Source organism: Belonocnema kinseyi, chromosome 8, assembly GCF_010883055.1.
Source record: "Belonocnema kinseyi isolate 2016_QV_RU_SX_M_011 chromosome 8, B_treatae_v1, whole genome shotgun sequence".
In the NCBI taxonomy this organism is placed as follows: Eukaryota; Metazoa; Arthropoda; class Insecta; order Hymenoptera; family Cynipidae; genus Belonocnema; species Belonocnema kinseyi.
The window spans coordinates 85605044-85623872 of record NC_046664.1 but is presented as its reverse complement, the minus strand read 5'-3'; positions in this window follow the sequence as shown (position 1 = coordinate 85623872).

Below are 18829 nucleotides of genomic sequence, written 5' to 3'. Positions count from 1 at the left end.
TTGTCATAAGGACAACCACAGGATTTCGCCGGGAACGGGTGCTAATCTGGAAAATTGCACTCGTTCCCAGCGAAATCGCTGGGAACGATATATATAACGGAACTATATATATATATAGGAACCTGCCACGTGGATAACTATACTTGTTGATCTCGATGAAACTTTTCTGAAGGAGGTAAAGTAAAACCTCTGTGGAAGCGTTGTGCAATCCTTGAATAGAGATACAATCAAATACATGATTGTTCAAACAAATTCCTTTTTCAACATTTCAACATTTTTGTGTTACTGAGTCTTATTAGAAAATCAAATTAGACTAATTACTATAAAATGCGAATGATCTATTAATTATAAATAGTAAGTCATTTTAAATTACATATAGACATTGATGCGGAGCAATAGTGTTTCATTTTTATATTCTGCTGAAGACAAATCTATACATGAATTTTTAGAGGAGAATAAGGTTATTGCCAACAATTTGAAACTATTGAATCATACGATTAAGAAAAAATCTGTTCTGATCTGAAAATTTTTGTTTAAAAGTATAAGTGTATTTTAAGATCATGAATAACAATCACTACATATTCTCTAGATTGGTGCATCGCTTGATAAATTAATTTGTTAAAACCGTTGACTTATAGTGATTATTAACTATATTGAATTTTATGGTGAACAGCTAGACAATCTCTATAATACAACTCGATAATTATCTCACACTGTGAATATTGCACTTCTTATAAAGGGAAATATAATAAGTAGTGAAAGTATAGAAACTTGAAAAACTTAAGTGTTAAATATCTTAAAGCTGTATGCATAACTAAAAAAAAGACAAGGAAATTTGACGGCCTTGTAATTACAAAGAAATGAAAATGAAACGAAGAAAGAAACAAACAATTTGATTTTAAAGAAAAAAGTATGTGGTACTTTTTCTATATCTCAAGAAAATGTATCATTGAGAAATTGAGTGTTCGAATTTAAACCCGGAATAATTGAACATATTTCAATTTAAATCGTTTATGAGATATTCCAAAGGGCAGCATCGGATAAGCATGTAAGAAGTGTACCCACACGTACGAGTATCGAACTTAAATTTGTGATAAAAGTCGGCACCCATGCTGTCAACATTAACAATCTTCGTGTTGGATCATTGCTAAATAACTGTTCGCCCGTTTTTATTTTGTCATCATTTTTGTTTTAATTTTTCTGGAATTTTGCCCTATTTGTTTTCAAAACATATATTTTGTTCAATAAAATTGGTGAAGCCAATTTTCAAGGAAATATATAGAATGACATTAATTTCTCCCTTTTATTACTAGAAGATTCCGAAAAATTTAAAACGAAATGTACATTTTTGATGATTTAGAACAAAAAATGAGAAGCCTTTTAAGAATATTTAAAGGTTTTAAGAGACCAATAAAATTTTCCCAAGATTCCTGTTCATATTTTTAATGATTTCTTTATTTTGAAGAAGGGATTTTAAACGAAAATTGAATCAAAATTACAAAAAAATTCTATTATGCTTAATAAATATTTTCAACTATTCAAACAATTCCAAGTTATTTTTAAACTTGTGAAAAATTCAATTTTTTCAATGTAGATTGTTGAAGATTTTGAAATAGGAAGCTGGATTAAAATTACGGAAGGTTTTAAGAGAATACACATTTTTTCTTTAGATTCCCAGAGAAATATCAAATGATTTTTCTAAAAGATTTCAAAGTATTTCAAAACAAATTTCGAAAAATAATCTGGGCGTCTTGAAGGCAAATTTGTTTGCCTATAAAATATTTTAAGAAAAATTGGAAAAATTTTAAAAGACATTTAGAACGTTTAGATATATTAAAAATGTATTTTTTTAAAATGTTTAATTTGATAATCATAAAAATTTGGAGAAAAATGTAGATTTTTTACAATTTTGTAAAATAGAAGGTTTTTATGAATTTGGAAAGGTTTTTAGAAAGTCAAATAATATTCTCTAGATTATTAGGAAAATTTAAAGTTATTTTCTGGAAGATTATAGGACAATTTATTTTTATTTTTCAGAATTAGAAAAAAATTGTTGTTTCCAAAAATTTCAAGTTTAAAAAAATAAACTAAAATTACACATTGTCAGCAAAGTTTAATTAATGTCAATGAATTCATTAAAAAAATTTTTTTTCATCATAACTATTTTCATGAAATTTAGCCCAAAATTTAAAAGAAAAAGGGAATTTTAATTATACTTGTTTTTAAATTGAACATGAACTAAAGTTATTTCAAGCTAAAAAATAAACGTTGTTAAAAATGATTTATAAAATCGAGGAAAATATTTTATTGTTAATTATAACTGGTTTTTTCAAAGAACTTGAGGTGAACTTTTAAAATAAATCTTTTACAAGTTTCATTGTTTATTTAACAATATTTTTTGCAGTTTAATGTTTTTCTCTCTCACTTTAGGTAAAAGTTACAATTATTATTTAATCCTACTAATGTAGGGCTTATTTTATTCCTGAAAAGATTCTCGGCAAATCTCATCGATACGTTTCTAGATAAAAAATTTAATTTAGGGATTATAAAATCTTTATTAATAGGTTTTTAATAATAATAAAAAAAATATAAAAACTGCAAATGAGATGTGCATAAAATCTTTTGAGGAATAATGTAAGCGATACAGCATTAGAACCAAATAAGAATTGCAACTTTTACCTACAGAGAAAAAAGAAAACATTAAACTCTGAATTGTTATTGGCAAATAATGAAAACCCGAAATATTTGAAAATCCAAAATGAATTTAAATTAATAAATAAAATAAATATTATGTTATATATTATATAATATAATAAAAAAATGTTTTAAAATTTAGACTATTTTCTTTTCGGATATTTAAAAATTACACAAATAATTATATGTTTAATTTTATTGCACAAGAATAATGATTTATTGTGGTCAGTAGAAATGCATTGGGATTGACGTCTAAAAGCAGTGAATTTAACGATTTCCGCTAATACTTTTCATTCAGGAAGGTAATAAAAAATCTTAAAGATTATTATCTTTTGCCCAGAACTATTAGAAAATTATTTTTATTTGAAAACCATTTTTTTTAACACTTTCGCCGTGCAATATTTGAATACTAGGCCAACTGCATAGCTGGCGCTGCCACACGGCCACCGTCAAATCTCATGACAAATATTTTCCACAGCCCTTCAGAAAAGTGGCATGTAGATGCAAACGAGATTTGGCTTAAGAAAAGCTTGTGTAAATGATCTGCTGAATCAAATTTAAGCAGCATTAGGAAAAAAATTAGGCGATCTCACTTTATTTTCTTCCATCTTATCGCAGATAACACGAATAAAACAGAAGCATAAAACGAACAAAAAACACATGCAAATTCACTTTTTTTAGGTTAGTTTGTCACGAACGTGGAGTGAACCTTGTTTGAATTTGGCGCGCACGGCGATGCTGCTTTGCTTTTCATTCGACCGACAAGTAGCCAATCACTCGAATGGTTAAAAGTAAAATAGGAGTTATTTCGAAACGACTATCTGGTTAGATAACCGGGACCTCCAAAAACGTGGTGGAACGCTGCCGTGCAAACTAAAAACATACATAAGTGACATTGCCGCTTAGGTGGACTTTTTCATTACCAAGTTTACGAGAACAACCCTAAGCGGCAATGTCACTTATGTATCTTTTTAGTTTGTACGGCAGAACGCGCGACAGGATAATCGACACTTAACTATACATTTAACCTGCTGTCAGTTAACCAATGATTTAACTGAGGTTGGTGGAAACTGCCCTTAGGGGATGGTCCACAAATTTCGGGGAGTTTGTTTAATATTCCACGCGGATGCATTATCATATGACCCCTACTAGTACCCGATCAGGCCCCGACTAGGATAAGTCGGGTCACCTGACTAGCCCCTGACTAATCTACCGTGCGCTGCTGGTCGGGGGCTATTCAGATGACCCGACTAGCACCCGACTTTAAGTGGGGTCGAATGGTCGGGAACCAGGCTAGTTCCCCATTTGAATTTCTACACGGGTAATGTTATGAGTCCTAAACAAGAGTAGTAAATATTGATCTTTATTCAATTGACGGGTATAATTATCAACTAAAACAATATGTCATGGAAATGAAATAAGGTAATAATTAAAGAAAAGTCTCATGATTTATGTGATAAAAGCTCTTATCAAATTTTTATGAAAAAATTTTTAATTTAAATGACAGCTGCCCGGGTGGAAATTTAAGTCGGGGACTGGTCATTCTAGGGTCGGAGAGCCCGGCTTTAAACCGGGAGCTGGTCAGGAGGTCGACTTTAAGTCGGGCTGTGGCCGGGGTTTCTGGTCGGAATTCGACCAGCATCGTCACGCTGCGCTGGCCAGCGTCCAGCCATGGAGCATGTCCGGGAGCTGGCCGGGGAGCCCAATTGTAGCCCGGACAAGATCAATGGGTGCTTTACTAGAATTAAATGGTTCGAGTTTTAATTGTATGAAGAGCATCAGTAACTGAATTAGGGAATCAATTTGATTCTTTTTTACTGTAGAATTTGAGCATATTAATATATGAAATTTCACACGCTCAGCACACAGACAACATTAACTATTTTCACGTAGTCGTTGAGAGGCAAAACAGGTATTTAAAAAAAAAAATTAAATGATTCCCAGTATTTTGACTTTAAATATTAATAGTCTTGTTGAAAGTAAATACATATATTACATTTTTAAACATTATATTACAAATAAAATTTCTAACGTTACGGGGTATCGAATCTACATATCTATACCTAAATCTAATGCCTAGCAGTCGGGAGTGCTAACGACTCCGCTAAACCGACAAGTTGAAAATCGTTGGAAAAGCCATCCTCATAAGCTACAGTTCAGAGAAGTTAAAGTACCAAATTTTAAGTTCTCTTTTTTTAATTGTTTGTTATTATGCGGTATTATGTAAATATAAAATACACGAACTTTTAACAGGAATATCAATAAAATACTTTTCAAATAAATAATTTAAATCGATTACAATTTTTCTTCGCGTGATATTTTGTTTTTTCCCGTTGTAGACTATTTTACAACTTTTTACAATGACAGGAAATGTAATTTTTTATGAACATTTAATATGTAAGTATGTAAGTTTGGTTTTTAGGTGTTTTATACTATTTTACAACGTTTAAGATTGATATAAAACGTAAATTTTTTCTGAACATTTGTAATTTTTCATAAAGATGGAACTTAAAATTTTTTTCTTAAAAAAAAAAACAGTTCGAATTTCAGAAAAGTGTCTTCGAATATTTGTCACAAAAGAGCCCAGTCAGCCCCTGACTGAGATTTTGACATAAATTTTGCCTAGCGAGTCTCCGACCAGCGCACAGATAGGCTCTTGAAAAACAAACATAGCCCGGTCAGTCCCCGACCAGAAACCTTGTTGTACCAGGGCTAACCTGGGCTATTTTCCACAAAGGTGAAAATATTCCTGCAACTTTGTTTGGAACATTTTTTAATTATTAAAAGATTGGTAAAATCTACCCGCAGGAGGCACATTCTAATTTTTATGTTATTTTTTAAAATTATGAAAAACTATGCATCTGATTAAAAAATTATCTAAAAAAAACTATGCATTTTATTAAAAAGTAATCTTAGAAAGGTTGTAGATATTTTGGCATGGACAATTTTTTATATAAAATTTTGTTCGTCTCTTGCATAGTTTGACGGGAAAATGGAATTTTTTATTTTTAAATACACGCGGATGCCTTCCATCTTCAAAGCGTTTCAAATGCTTGTGACACGATTTGCCAATTACAATAAAAAATGGTCCCCACCCACCCGACTGAACAATTTTGGATTGAAAGCTTTCAAATTTGAAAATTTTGGAACTTAAACCTTTCAATCCATTTTAAATTTATTACGCTTATATAATTAAATACATAGTTTTATATTGATGAATTAAAAACGAGACAATAAAAAAAAGACTAATCCAGAATTTAAAATGTTTACAATTTAAATTAAAATTGTTATTTCTTGAAGTCTTCGAATTTGAATTTATTCATTTTTTATTCCCATATTTGAAATCTAGCAACTTATACGCTACCAGATTGATCACTGCAATTAACAGTCATGCATAATTAAAGACTGCATTGTTAAAAGAATGTTCTTTTTTAAGAATTTCCCATTTTAAATTGTTGCATATTATTTTCATTTGACATTTCAAAAAACGGGGAACTTTCTTTTGAAAAGTGGTCCTTGTTTCCTTATGCTTATATTGCAGTCCTTTGTAGTTACAAAAATTAAACTATGCTTATCGAAAAATGCATAATAATTATTTGATGAATGATTAATGAATGTTTAGAAATTGCATGAGTGTAAGAAACTCACAGTAGACGTATTCTGAAGAGATTGACATAAATTACAAATCACAAACTAAATTCGTGAAGAATATTGAAAAGCAGCAGATAATGTGGTAGGCTTAAATTTCGTACAGTCAAACGCGGGCAGAAGCCGCGGATACACTGACCGCGTGCGAGTTTGCACCCCTATTTGTAAGGGCCGTATACTGGGTTCACAACTTAGTACAGTGGCGACGGTGGCGGCAGTGCAAATCGCGACAACCGGCGCGCCAGGTTGTGGCGACGCGGAGCTTGACGCCATTTATTGTATCTATGCCGCACTTGCTCGTCTATCAACCCTTAGTTCGCTTTTCCACAATCCGCGCTAACTCCCCTTCTCTTTTCTATGCGCGAGAGGGTGAAACGGCACGCGGCGGCGACGAAAGAATAAAATAGAATGGAATGGGCATATAGGCGCACACATGCGGTACAGAGAGGGTGAGTGCCGCTCTGCCATTGGTTACGTGTGCCGGTTCCACGGGTTGTAGGTCATCCTTTCCCGGTACACATAGCACCAAAGCGCCAAGTCTCCTGCCAAAGTCGCGCAAATATTTTGGACAACTTCGACCCCAGCAAGCCTTCCTATATACTCAATACCCAGGGTAAACATTCTACCCTCATCACCCTTCTTTATTCGATCCCAAATATCAACGCTTTATCTTTTATGGATATGGAAATATACACTGAGAAAACTATATCGCATAAATTACAATATATACCGTAATTCCTACGCTATATATCGTCATTATCACATTATAATAGCACAAAATCGTGATATCGTACATTGCAAGTTTTTACATTATGTACCGCATAATTGTGCAATCTATAACGTTAGAATGAAGGTTTATTACGCTATCACATTGTATTTTTTCTTTTGTGATCTCGTGAGGATTCGTGTAGTGAACACGTGATCACAGAAAAAATTAAAGATAAGGTTTATATCGATTTCAGGTGAAAGATTCACCGAAACAAAAATTAACCTTACCAGATAAAATTAACATGAATCGAAGATAATTTACGATTTTTAACCTTGCCTGGATAGTCTCATCTTATAATCGCTCCATTTTTATTCGAGGTGTAGCGACAATTACGACGCCAGCGCTATCCAGCGACGTTTAACTTCATCAAATTGGAGGGAAAAGGGGATTCCCATATGTAAGATTGTCAGTTACTTTTTGCGCAGTTGCTAAGTGGTATTGCATAAGTTCTAATTCGTCTACAGTAGTGTCATTTATTTCGGAGTATATATATCAGTAAGAACACATTTTTTTCGTGTTATCTGCTGCTGATTTTACATGTTTCACCGAAATTCCTTCACTGCAGCTTGATGCAGTAGACGAGATCGGAATTATTCTCGTAACCTCGGTGAGACTTTCGCCAAATATATTTAATTTTTAACCGTGGCAAGTCTTACCTGCAGCAAATTTGAACTTTTTTCTGTAATTGTTTTAAATCTGGTGTCCCGATTTATAGCTCGAAGTCCCTCATACTTTGCCTTTTTCACAATACTGCTAAAAGGACGCTGTAGCAGACGACAGCAACAAAATTTAAATTCATTTTTTTTCTGTGATATTAGTGCATTATAATATCGTACAAAGCTCCGGAACCTGCTTGTACGTTATCATATTGTGCTTTCTTGTAATATAGAGATTTTGCGATATTATTGTGCGATATCCTTTTCACCGTGTAGGTATGAATAAAATAGTAATTATTAGTTCATGTAGAGGATCACTAGAAAATTAAAGATTATAATCATTGAACACTAAGGGTTTAGCCAATGTATGATTGTTACAAAATCCCAATTTTGAAATTTCCTGACTTTTCCATTACAAAATGTACAGAAACACACATGCATATATGCATGCATATCGATAAATACATACATACATACATGCATACATACATACATACATACATACATACATAAAGAAAAATACATTTAAAAATTTACAGAAACAGTTTCTGTATGTCTTCTGATGTGATTTCAACGACAAAAAAAATCGTACTCGAAAAGACTTATGGTAAATTTTCGCACATAACGAAACAGGGGTAACACATTAAATCTACATACTCGAAAAATACTATCAAGAGTTGTAGGAAATTTTTTCAAAAATTGTCCATTTGCGGAAAATAGTTAAACTTGCAAAAAACTGCAAGAAAACTGTTACTCCCAAGGGTGGATTCTCAAAAGGGTAACAACCTAGCGGAAGAATCGGAAAGAAAGTACCTTTCCGATACTTTCTGATTTCTATGTGAACTTTGCTTCCATTTCTTTCCGAACGCTTTCTCTTTCCGAAGCCTTCCGATGCCTTTCCGAACTTTTGCGAAGTGTCCCACTCCATTTACTTCTTTCTGAACCTTTCCGAATTCTTTCCGAATGAATGACGCAATGTCCCAATAGTTTATTCAAATTCTTTCCGATTTTGCTCCTGTGTTCCACTATTTATGTTCGTTCCGATTGTTTTTCCGATTTCTTTCTGAATAAATGTGAAATATATGATCTGTTAATTATATATTTATATATTCAATTAATAAATATATAAAAATAATAAAATAGAGGCTAACTGCAGGGACACTCTGTACTGATCGGAAAGAAATCGAAAAGAAGTAGGAGAAAGGGACATCCGAAAGTAATCGGAAAGATTCGTGGGCCAGCTCGACGTTCGGAAAGAAACGGAAGCAAAGTTCACATAGCCCTATCCGATTGTCTTTCCGAACTCTTTCCGAATCCTTTCCGAAATGTTTCTGAATCTTTCCGAAGCGGCCTTTCCGATCCTTTCCTTTCTTCCCGACAGGGAACTTTTTACTCGCTCCGTATGTCCTAGTCAGCATGAGTTCACAGCCCTTCTAGAAAAGACTGATTGGATCCGATTACGAGCGATTGAAAGTAATATCCAATCGTTCCCTATTGTGTTTCTTCATCGGGTCGGACCGATTCAGAACGATTCAGGTCGGCTATCGTTCTCAATCGGGACGCGAGGTGATTTTCAGGTCGGCCACGGCCATGTTGGTGGCAGCACTTTGATCACGCAGAAATGATTTGAAAATGGTTATTTACTTTTTGTTTTTAAATTACATTTCGATAAAATAAAACTGTTTTAAAGATTTCAATTAATTCTCTTGTGATCAAGGAACTATCACTAACAGAGTTTCCAAAAATTTTTATAGTGATTTTTCTGAGTTATATTATAATCAACTATTTATTTAAATAGTGCAAAATATTATAATGCAGAAAGCGTACAAAATTTATAGCGTGTAATACATAATTTAAATTACAGTGCAATTATTAATCAGTCAGGTTAAAGAGTATTGTTGATTAAATCAGGTTTGTTATTTTAAAAATACAAATTTTCTATATTTTATGAATCCCTTTACAAAAAAATGTTTATATCTTTGTTAATATTATTATAATTTACCTAATGAATTGTTTCAATGCGAAATAATATGATATCTTTCAAATCCGATGCGAATTTCGTCCATATTCTTTCAATTTCAAAATCGTATATCCTAATTATTATGCATAATTATTATTTATCTACAAATATTATCATCTTTTCGCAATTACCCTTAATTACGAAAATTTCAAAGTACACGGAGAAAAATAGATGTTAGCACAGACTATCTAGTTATTAATAGGTAATATCTTAGCGATTTAACTATGGGACAGAATGCTAGATACTGAAGTAGAGCATCCGTAGATATTAAAAAGAAGATTTTAACTGACAATATCCAAGATATTATAAAGGGCAGAATCTAAGATATTCAAGAAATATTTTTTAATTGTGCAAAAATTACCTGTAAAGCATGCCATTTTCTATAAAATGCAAAAGAATGTTAATATCGTAGTCCTCTGTTTTTATAATCCGAATCCTCAAGCATTCGCCTTTATCCATAATTATGCGATTTTGGCGTGGAACAGATAACACACTGTTCAAGGCTAATATGAAAAATGCCTGTAGCTGAATGCTCATTTTCTTGAGAAAATTATAACATATTCAAAAACATTTAATCCATTTTCCATCAAAACTTATAGTGCAATAGATATCCAAAAAACCACAATACATACGATGACAGCTCAAGCTACAGACAAAGCGGGGTTAAAATCTTTTGTCGCCACGCCACACGTCAGCGACCTTGCTCCGATAAAATTTAGTTTTTTTAATATCTTAGATATTAACTGTTAATATCACACTTCTTATACTTTCAATATAAAACAGACATTGCCCATTAATATTTTGTATGTTGAATAGAAGATATCAGATATTATGCCGTAATATCTATATATTATAGTTAAATATCAAAGATTTTAATATCTGCTTTTCAATATCTACTTTTCTCCGTGTTCAAATTTCGTTCAAATGCGCAGGCGTACTTACCCTATTGCGAACGATTCAAACGCTTGTGCCGATTGAAAATGATTAAGAACGATATACAATTTCTGTCCCGATTAACACCGATTAAAAACGATTCAACCTTCAATCAATCCCAATCGGTTCCAATCATTTTTTTCTAGAAGGGAGCAAAAAAAAAGTATTCAAAATGATACCCAAATCAATATCATTTTAATATGCAACAAAAATTATTCCGAATTCAAGAGCATTTTGATCGGCCGGAGTGAATGATCGTTTTTTGAGATCGTAATGATCTGATTCGGGATCATGTATAAAGTTAAACCAAGATGACTGACGTTCTTAGAGTACTTTAGCTCATATGCAGGCTTTTTATGGTTTCTAATCGTGCAGTGTAATTGAAAAGTTGAAAAAATAATGAAATCAGATATTAGAAAATATCACCTGCTAAGTGTAATTATCACTTATGTGCAGTTAGATACAATTTTTAGGTTATGTCGTTATGACACCGGCGCCAAGAACTGGCGGCAATTTTGTTTAGTCTGACAAATGAACCAAAAAATAAGATAAAATTGATCTAAATGGACAGATCATTATGATCTCGAGAATGAAATGATCGTTAGGGTAAAATGCTCTGCAACAAAATTGATCCTTTTTACATTCTCATCAGAAAAGATATTAGATTTGTGTAAAATTTAACCCCCCCCCCCCCCAGTTTTTGTCAAATGTCCACGTTTTGAGACCCCCTGAATCCGAAAAACGGGTTTTTACGAATGTGTTGGTCTGTATGTATGTCTGTCTCTGAATATGATAACTTTTGAAGAAATAATTCTATTAGATTGGCCTCTGGTATACTCTTTTAGTGTCCTAAACTAAAAGTCAAGTTCGTTAGCCAGCCATTTTGGATAAAAATTCGAAAAGTTGGCATCGTTTGATATTTTTAAGACCATTTTTTCAAAATTCAAGAGTTCTCTGTTCGGTTATTCATAGTATTTAAAAATTCGAACAATTTATTTAATAACTTTTTTCATAAAATTAAAGATTTTCAGAGTTATAGCATTTACACAATTGCAAACAACACACGAATTATGAACCTTTTAAGCCAATTAACGGACGATATGCAAAAATGACAGGAGAAGAAAAAGTTTGATTTCTAAATGCCCTAGAAGATTATCATAACAACTTTTTGAATTTTCTTGATAAATCAAAAATTAAATTTTGGCAGCATAAAAAATAATGAAAAATCGCCCATTTTTTTAAACGGAACAATGAATCTTCACTGTTAAAAATGTTATGAATAGTAATACACGTTAAGACACAAAGTGTGTTTGAAAATTAATACATTTGTAAATAAAAATGAACTTAATATACATTTATATTAAACTTATTTACTATGTATACCAAAATTAGTATATTTGTATATGAAAACTGAAATAATACCCATGTGTATTAAAACTAAGCGATAGCGCATGCGTCGCGCAACGCTGGCGGCCCTGACATGTCAGCTGATGAGTGCTTACAGCGTGAGTTGCCAGTCGCCCGTCTGAGTGAAAAGGTAAGTTAATTTGGTTAAACTAATTAACTTAGTTCTTCCCCTTATCGAATCAAAAAATCCCCATTGTGTCATGTACTTGTTAGTACAAGAGCCCCTTTGCTACTTCCCTACCAATATAAACAACAAGCAGAGAGGATATCTCAATAGAGTAGGCAACACTCCCTAAGGGTCCTTTGTTAAGCTTTCGGATTAAAATTTAGGAATATATTTTTTTTCAATTTCAAAGTTAAGAACCTAAAACATAATAGTTCGGAATCTCGTAAATGGAATTAGATACGCCAAAATAGACAAAAATTTTGAATTCAACTCTAAAATAGTATTTTATTATATAAGTTATAATTATCAAATATATATAATGAGAAAAAACATCAATTAAAAAAAAGTGTTAATAATTTGAAGAAAAATTTGAAAAGGGAGTCGGTTTGGTGACGGCCAACTACTGCCCAACTCTGCCCGTCTGGAACGTGACAAATGCAAAAGGACCATTATATGACCGTTGCATCACTCTTAAAAGGACTCACATCTCTCACACTGTTTCTGGAGACGAAATCGTTCAAATCGTGCCTGAAGATAGCCTGAAACTGGTCATGCTTTTTCACCAGAGAATATTCTGAGATTTTATATCGGTAGGGTTGTTCGCCTTGCATTTCTTTTTGATCCGCTTTTTCTCCTAAACTGATTTTTGGTCTCAAGGCTGGTTTCTTCGTTCTACGTCATATATGTGTTTGAAATTTCAAATGTAGTGGTATCTTAAATTTAATGTATACGTATCTGAAAAAACGTCCAATACATGTGTATTAAACTTGATACAGGAATCTCTAACAGTGTAGATCATTTTTTGTGTGTCTGTTTTTGAATATGATGACTTATTCATATTGTGATTTTTAATTTGAAACAAATGCATCCGGGTTCTCACCAGTGGTCTCATTTTAGTACGCAACTCGAGAATGTGTTTCCTGAGTCTCATTGAAATACCTGAAATTAGCCCTGAAATAATAATTTTGTTGTTGTTACAGTATTAAAGGTGCCACTCCTTTTCGCTTTGGACGATAATGCACCGTTTATTTTTGGCAGCACGAGTTTTCGTGCAGTTTTTTGGAAGTTTTACTATTGCCCGCAAAGGAAAAGTTTTGTCCAGGATGTTGTCAATATCTAGCCAATGAAGGCATGAAATAAGCTTGATATAGACAATATCCGGCCAATGAATGGAAGACATGAGCGAGATTTAGTCATTATATAGCCAATGAAGGCAAGAGATGACCAGGATGTCGTCGATTTTAGCCAATGAAGGCAACTTCCGGTAACTGAATATCTCTTGCTGGTAATCGATTTCCTGCGTCATTTATGGTCTGAATCAGTCTTTGTGATGGAAAGCGAATTCTTTTTTGATGCCCAGCATACCCCAAGAACCATAATACACTGCTTATATTTGTACAAGTTCCAAGCATTCAAGCACCTGACTGGCATATACAATAATATCCTCCTATAGGAATAAGTTCTTCATCGTCAGCCATACCATCGTCCATGTCATCATCACTGTTCGGTCTATAAGCAATCCAGAGTTAATGCTTAGACGCTAGATAATGACTAAATCGCACTAATGACTTGCCTTCATTGGCCGGATATTGTCTAAATCAAGCTCATTTCATGCCTTCATTGGCTAGATATTGACAACATCCTGGACAAATCTTGCCTTCATTGGCTAGATAATGACTAAATCTCGCTCATGTTTTGCCTTCATTGGATGGCTGTTGACTAAGTCATTCTCATTTCTTGCCTTTATGGGTTCAATATTGATTTCCTTTTCATATCTTGTCTTTATTGGCTAAATATTAGCAATAAATGACAAGTTCACATTGAATGACTCTGAAAAATGACCTGTGTCTTAAGGCCATGACTTTCTTTGCATTTCCCCGTTAGAGCCCAATAATTTTCAAAGGGAACATTTTTTTCGCAGAGCTGCAGTTTTCGAGATATTTGGTAATGTTTCTTAAAAGGGTTAGATGTTTAACCCTCTATAACTCGAAAACTGTCCATTTTCGGACTTTGTGCCCCATTACACTTTTGATCGAGACATTGAGAACTACAATTTTACGAAGTTTAATCAAAATCGACCGAAAACCATTTCATGTACATTTGCTGCGGGGTCCTTTGTATTGCTATTGTATTTAATTTTTTTTCATTTTTTAATCGCACTTAGACATGTTCAAAAATGACTAATATGAAATATATGGGTTCTTTAAATTAATGATAATTTAAAATAAAAATACAAAAAGTATAACAAAATTTAAAAAAAAAAACCAATTGGAAAAACTTTCTCCTTACATACGTTATTTAAAAATAATATAAAAATTACTAAAATAAATGTCCACATGAATGTTTTACCCTAATTTTAACCATTTTAAAATAGAGTAACCGCTGAATCAAAAAATGGCCGGGAATTTTTTAGATCGAGAAAAACCAGGAAATCACAGTGAATTTATTTTTTGATCGGGAGTTCAACCAATGAAATGAATGTTTAACAAAGTAGTTCAACTTTTAACCAAGGAGTTGAATTTTCAACCCACAAAGGTGATTTTTCAATGATAAATTTAATCTTAGAATTTTCAAATAAAAACGATCAATTTTCATAAAAAAAAGGAATATCTAATCAGAGTTTAATCACTAACACCTTAACTTATTTAGTGAGAATTTTAACAAAATAGTTAAATAAAATAAATGTAACAAACGGCCATTTACAAAAAACATGATATATTTTTCAGGAACTTACTTGAAAACAGGGTTGAAAAAAGTGATTCTTTAAAAAGGTGGCAAAGAGGGAACTAGGGAAAAGAGTGTGCAGGGTCTGTTCAACACCATTTCTATGAGTCTTAGACGGAGCAATAGACGGAGTTGTTTACGGGCAGGATAGCAGAGCCAAACGCATTCTCGAAAAGTCGCCTCCAAGTATTTGCGGAGTTAATATGGCGTAAGAAGTAAACTCTTTTTGTAGGCTTCCGTCATGCTCTTATAGTTCCATAAGTAGTAGGACTGAACTTTGGTAGCCTGGACGGAGCAATAAAGGGATTCGCAGACAAGATGGGTGATGGGAGATGTCCGGAACCCTGTCCATGCTCAAAAAGCATGCATTTGCGGAGTAAGCATCGCGCGAGAAGTAAATCTTTCTGTAGGCTTCCGTTATGCTCAAATAGACCGTAAGCTTGAGGAACGCTGCGCAGTTAAGATTTGTGTTAAACTTGAAAAGTCTACAACCGAGACTTTCAGCATGATTAAGCAGGCTGCGGGGATGATGTAATGAGCAGATGAGCTTTTTTTCACCGGCGTTGCTAGAGCGTGCGGTCAATTTTGAGAGCGTGACGAAAACCTACAAAAGGGGTTAACTTCTCGAGCGATATTTACTCCGCAAATGCTCGGAAGCGAGGTATGTTAAGGTAGCACCACAGTATTAACGTATAGAGATGTACCCTACTTCATAATTTAGGCCTAATTTGGACCCGAAGTCCCAAATTTTTGCCTCTTATTTTTTGTAAAAAATAGTGTTTGCGCTAGCTGAACGTTAAGCTGGACGAACATTGCTGTGGAACGTACTGAAAATGATTTTACGGAAAATTTACTTTATAGAATAAAGTCGTGCCATATATTCTTTGCTTTTTAAAAATATATATTTATTGTTGTTAATACCTTAACTTTATAAGAAATACATGAACAAAACCATAAGACACATTTTTACTTTCGCATAATTTGGGGCTCATTGAGGACTAATTTGGGCGCCTAGTCCCAAATTTTGGGCTCTTTTATTCTTTGGAAAAAATAGTGTTTGCGCTAGCTTAACGTTAAGCTGGCCGAACATTGCTGTAATATGTACTAAAAATGATTTTACGGAAAATTCACCTTATACAATAATTTAGGGCTCATATAGGGCTCTGGGAATATGATAATGAGAAATGAAAAAAATGGTTTAGGCAATTCTAGTAAAAATGAATTAAACAGATTTCTTTTTCTACCTTATTATAAGGCTAAAATGGGGCTCCATGAATATGATATTTCAATGTAACAAAAAATTGCCTAAAAAATTATTGTTTACACAAATTTACCAAAAAAATATTTTCTTTTCATTTCTCTTGCATAATTTCAGGCTCATTTAAGGCTCCTGAAATATCATCCATCGAAGGTCAAGCGATATTTCCTTTGCCTTTTTTTTTGTTTTTTCAGCAATGTTCAACCAGCTTAACAATAAGCTAGCGCAAACGCTATTTTTTACAAAAAATAAAAGAGCCCACAATTTGGAATTACGGGCCCAAATTAATCCTCAATGGGCACTAAATTACGGGAAGGATAATAATATATTTTCTGATTTTCTTCGCGTATTTTTTATAACGTTAAGATGGCACAACACCATATATAAAAAAGGGTTAAGGAAATATGGCACGACTTTAAGTCGATGATATTCCAGGAGCCTTAAATGAGATGTCCCGGAAGTTAGATCCGCAAACTTATTTTTCGCAAAAAATTAAAGTTGTGCTAAATTGAGTTAGACTTGTGCTCATTTGTACTGTAAATGGTTTTTTGACACATCAAAAATTATGGGCACAATTTTTTAAAAACGTTTTTTTTTTAGATCCGCAACTTCTTACTAGAGCAAAAAGAAAGGTCGTGCTAGGCTAAAACTTGTCCTGAGTTGTGCTCGACAAATGCAATCTTTATGCCCTCTAACAAAATTACGTGAGATCAACAGTTCTCATATTAAAACTCAAAATATAATACTCAAAATATAATACTCAAAAAACATCCAAGACCCAAAAATAACTAAATTTCGAAGACTAAAACTTGTCCTAAGTTGTGCTCGGCAAATGCAGTATTTATTCCGTCTGACAAAATTACGTGAGATCCACCGTTCTCATCTGAAAAATCAAAATGTACCTAAAACTCAAAAAACATAAAAGACCTAAAATAGTAAAATTTCGAAACAATAAAACTTGTGCTGAGTTGTGCTCGACAAATGTTTTCTTTATTCCCTCTAACAAAATTACGTGAGATCAACCGTCTTCACATGAAAACTCAATATGTACCTAAAATACAAAAAACATAAAAGAACCAAAAATAACTAAATTTCGAAAAACTAAAACTTGTGCACTCAGCACCAGTTTTGCTTTTTGGAAATTTAATTATTTTTGGACATTTTATGTTTTTTGACTTTACATTTTGAGTTTTCATATGACAACTGTTGATCTCACGTGATTTTGTTAGAGGGAATAAAGACAGCATTTGTCGAGCACAACTCAGCACAAGTTTTATTTTTACGAAATTTGGCTATTTTACGTGTTTTATGTTTTTTGAGTTTACATTTTGAGTTTTCACATGAGAACGGTTAATTTCACGTAATTTTGTTAGAAAGAATAAAGACTAAATTTGTCGAGCACAACTCAGCACAAGTTTTATTTTTTCGAAATTTGACTATTTTTGGGCATTTTATGTTTTTTGAGTTTCAGGTACATTTTGAGTTTTCATATGATAACGGTTAATCTCACGTAAATTTGTTAGAAGGAATAAAGACTGCATTTGTCGAGCACAACTCAGCACAAGTTTTATTTTTTTGAAATTTGACTATATTTGGACATTTTATGTTTCTTGAGTTTCAGGTACATTTTGAGTTTTAATATGAGAACGGTTGATCTCACGTAATTTTGTTAGAGAGAATGAAGACTGCATTTGTCGAGCACAACTCAGCACAAGTTTTATTTTTTCGAAATTTGACTATTTTTGGGTATTTTATGTTTTTTTACTTTCAGGTACATTTTGAGTTTTCATATGATAACGGTTGATCTCACGTAAATTTGTTAGAGGGAATAAAGACTGCATTTGTCGAGCACAACTCAGCACAAGTTTTATTTTTTCGAAATTTGACTATTTTTCGGCATTTTATGTTTTTTGAGTTTCAGGTACATTTTGGGTTTTCATATGAGAACGGGTGATCTCACGTAATTTTGTTAGAGGTAATAAAGGCTGCATTTGTCGAACACAACTTAACAAAAGTGTTAGTTTTTTGAAATTTTTAAAAATAATAAATTTGTTTGGTTTTCGTTTTTTTTAACGGTTAGGTTTTTCGAATGTTTCTTTCTTGCACAAAATTGTGTATACTTCGAGCCACCTAGCGCAACCTCCCTTTTTGCTCTAGTAAGAAGTGTCGAATCTAGCAAAAAAAAAACTTTTTTCAAAAATTGTGCCCGTAATTTTTGATTTTTCAAAAAAACATTTACGGCAAAAATTTGCACAATTTAGCACAACTTTAATTTGTTTGGAAAAAATAAGTTGGCAGATTTAACTTCCGGGACATTTAAATGAGCCTGAAATTATGCAAGAGAAACGAAAATAAAATATTTTTTTTGGTAAATTTGTTTAAACAATAATGGTTTAGACAATTTTTTGTTAAATTCAAATATCAGATTCATGGAGCCCAAGTCAGCCTTATAATAGGGCAGAAAAAGAAATCGGTTTAATTGATTTTTACTACAATTGTTTAAATAATTTTTTTTTCATTTTTCATTGTCATATTCCCAGAGCCCTAAATGAGC